At 28.9% G+C, this 4,291-nt stretch overlaps 1 pseudogene; it reads left to right on the top strand.

The window, feature by feature from the left end:
• The first annotated feature begins 1,234 nt into the window (after nt 1-1,234).
• On the top strand, nt 1,235-4,291 carry LOC100168937 (annotated as a pseudogene).

The following is a 4,291-nucleotide window of genomic DNA, read 5'->3' on the forward strand; positions in this document are numbered from 1 at the left end:
CATTGAAGTTGGAATTTTGACAACATTTATCAAATTAAAATTGAATAATATTTGTAGTTAAAAATTTATAAAATGTTCAACTTTTATATCTAAGGATTGAAAATTTAAAACAAGATTCCACGTAAATATTTAATTCTGTTACCAAAAATTCTAAGAAATACATGAGCACAGTTTATTTTTATAGTCATTTTAAGTTCAAATTTGGACGATATTACATATTAAAAACCTGGAATAACTATTTTAGTTATTTTGTTGTGATTGTATAACGAGTTACCTAATGGATATTATGATATGATTAATTTGAAAATTATTAATAATACTATAGATAAGTACACCTAAATATGTATGTCTAATATCTAGACTGACATACCGTCTCTGCTCAGAATCGTTTTTCTTATACAGTGATATTATATCATTGAATTCAAATTTAATACTATCTATTATACAGTGACCCACTTAAACCTACTGTACAGCAGAGCGACATCCACTTACCCACCTTTTTATTTATTATATTTTAATATTTTTAATAATTTTTTAAACACTTTATTTTGTACTCATAGCATTACTATAGTAGTCAACAGGTAAATTTTTGAGACCTTTTAAACATCTTGGTTGCTTACTTTTACCGATAGCTAATGGTTTCCTTTTTACATTCGGCTAGATTACATTTTTTTTCACTAATTGAAAGCGCGCTCTTACTAGTCATAATACAGTATACACACTATACGAACAGTACACTACACACTGTACATACAGTACACTAAACGGCGGGCGAAAACAAACAGCAAAGAAAGTGTAAAAATATTGGTGCTTGTGAGCAGTGGCGTAGCGAATCATGTTTTTCAGAAGCAATTGCTTCTGGTTTCTGGGGGGTGGTGGTGGGTCATAACCTCATAAAGCCCATTCACACGGTCAGTCTTTGAACTTTATTTTGGGTGCTACCCCAACCCCCTATTTGAGCATATGAGTATCGTATACATCAGTTGGAGTTGGGTGGGGTAGGTCATAAATAATTTGTTTGCTTCCATATGATTTAAAGTTCGCTACGCCACTGCTTGTGAGAACAAAAACGTTTTCAAACATGTACGAAGTATGAAGTCTACTTAACCATTACTATAGGGCAATAGGGCATATACATAGTATATTATCCTTAGTACCGCGCACTATCGAAGGTATTTTCAATATTGTTTCTGTTTGAGTTTCCATTAGAATTTTAATGACAATATTTCTGCATGATTTCAATATCAACAGATTATCGTGCTCGAATTATTGTTTGATTAAATTTGACAACGTTGGAAAAAAATTAAAATATTGAGCGTTCTCAATGGTGTTACTAAAAAAAAAGTTCTCAACCGATACCAATTGATCAAACCCTTAAATGAAGCACAGACTGCAGCTGCTACACATAAACAAATTTTACTGCTGTACTAAATTTAATGCAGAATAGCACCACAGAATAATTCTGTGATAGCACCACGGTCTGTGCAGGATAGTATTGTTATCACTTATCGGCGTTAACTAGAATAATAATATTGGTGTAATTATTATTTTAACTTGAAATTTAAATACCCATTAAATATTGTAATATCATGTCCGAATCAATCATCAAGCAGCAATTTGACACGATCGAATTCCTCAAAATCTATAAGCAACACCCTTGTTTGTGGGATAAGGCCCTACCAGACTTTCGGAATCGAAAAATGAGAGATGCGGCTGAAGAAAAGTTGTTACCGATTTCAAAACTTTCAAATATTAAAGAACTACGTTCTAAAATCAGAAGCATTAGAGGAACATACAACCAAGAAGTGAATAAAATACACATGTCAATGAAAACAGGATGTGGAAAAAAAGATATATATATACCAAAATTAAATTGGTTCTCATATGCTGATAGTTTCTTAAGAAAAAACTTTGAACAATATGTGGAGACTCAATTAAATTTAGTAAGTTAATAATTTATTTATTTTTTAATAGTGAACATAAATATTATACTGATTATGTATATAATAATAATACAATTTTTATTATTAAATACAGATTTAAAGTTATGTTTTAATAGCTTTCAAATAATTACTTAATTCAATAATACATTTGCATACATTACATTATAATTTTAGTTATAAAAAACTATTAATTGCAATAAATAATGAAATTAATACAATTTAATACATTCAACCTTGTACTACTAATTTACTGCCTCTTCTCCTATAAAGTAATCCACCAATTTCTTATATTTTTGATAAGCTTCTTGAATACTATTTCTTTCTTGAGTTGCACGCAAAGGTACTATGCTCTCAGATACAAAATCAGTTTGCCATGTCCTAGGAATAATACTTCCACTCTCACAATCATCTATATTTACCGATATTTCACTATCATTATTATTTTGTCTAATCCAATTATGCAAGAGCAAGACTTAGGAAGCTTTAATTAATTGTATTGTTGTCTGCGGAGAAGGAAGTATAGGTTTTAAAAAAATGGCTAACGAGTAGCAGTATACTAAATGTGTTTTCCACTACACATCTAGCTCGGCAATGTCTATAATTGTAAACTTTTTCTCTACCTATCTGTTTGTTGAAATCTTCTTGGATACCTATATTTTCATGAAATAATTTTTTAAGGGGAGTATATTATCACCCACAACCTCACTTACTACTGAAATATTTAATTGGTTAGATTCAATATTGCTTTCATTAAATTTGTCTTAGCAAATATTCCACTATCTGATTGATTTGCATGTAGCTTCCTATGTCGATACACCTAAAATCATAGTTCTAAAGTTAAGTAACTAAGGCTAAAATTACCATGCTGAAAGTCCCCTTGTAATTGTATATTATACCTAATATTGCAGTGTTAGGAACGTTCACTAAAAAAATAAATTCGTTCATGTTCACGCTCAGTACTTAAAAAGGCACTCGTTCACGTTCAAATTCATATTTTTTCAAATGAACATATTCACTCTAATGTTCTTTGAAAATATGAATGCGTTCATTTTGTCGTTCATTTGTTTATTTTATTTTATTTTAATATATCATTTAAATACAAATATAAAATCGTGGAAATCATAATAATTGTTGTTTTATGCCCAGGTGTGCCCACTGGAATTTCATGTATTTTATTTTATAATTCGTAATATTATATTATATATCATAATAGTATTATCAATCAATATTTATTAAATAATAAATAAATCTGAACGTCTTGAAAATCATTCAAATTCATTAAATATATAAACGTCATTCATGTTCTATTTGAAAAAAACGAGTAACGTCCACGTGTCATTCTCAAAAAATGATCGTGAACGAGCGTTCAGGAAAGACATTCCTACCAAATACTGTAATATTGTGAACTAGTGTTTACATGGCATTGAATTACAACATGTTTTTCATCAATTGCCCTGATGCATGTTGGAAAAATCCATTTAAGTTTAAAATTGTACCTATATAATATTTTGCAATTCACTTACGATACCTTATAAAAAAAAAAAATACATTATTAATTAATTTCAAAAGCTCTTCAAACCTTAAAAATATTTTAATCATGCACATTCAAAAAATTTTATTTTTGTGTTTACCTAGATATTAAATGATGAGTTCAATACAGATGGTACATCACAAATTTGCAACAATGAAGAACACAAAGTTACTAAATACATGCCAGATCAGGATTTATCATTCCAAATACAGCAAAAAAAGAGACCTTTGCAAAACCGAAACATTTTAAAATCTAGTGCATCTAAACTTTTAAAAATAAACAATTCTTTAGATGAAGCGGTGAAAGTATTAAGAGAAGTAAGTTCATCATCATCATCATCACGTTGTTCAAACAATGAATTTACCGTATTTGGACAACTTGTTGCTAGCCAGTTGGCTCAAATACCTTTAGAAGATGCAATTCATCTTCAGCAAGAAATTTTAACTAAAATAAACGAGTCACGGCTTAAGCATATTCATAACTCTATGAACAATTCTTCACTTTAATCCTCTTTGATTTCTGTGTTTGTCATCAAATAGTTCAGGAAATAGGTATGAAACTCCATTTCTTGCACCTATCTCAATATGAAGACGAACAACATTAATTTAATCATATATCTAATCAACTATTTTTAAAATTACGAAACAATGTAACAATGTTATAAAAACAAATGTTTTTTTTTTTTGTTTTTTTATTTGAGATAAACAATCTATACCTTAGGGGTACAATGAGTTTATATATACACAAATGTACAATTTTTTTTGGCATTTGTTGAAGTTAAAAATAATTTAAATTGTTGTTTAATTCTAAGAATAGC

The sequence above is a fragment of the Acyrthosiphon pisum genome, chromosome A1, assembly GCF_005508785.2.
Source record: "Acyrthosiphon pisum isolate AL4f chromosome A1, pea_aphid_22Mar2018_4r6ur, whole genome shotgun sequence".
Taxonomy (NCBI): domain Eukaryota; kingdom Metazoa; phylum Arthropoda; class Insecta; order Hemiptera; family Aphididae; genus Acyrthosiphon; species Acyrthosiphon pisum.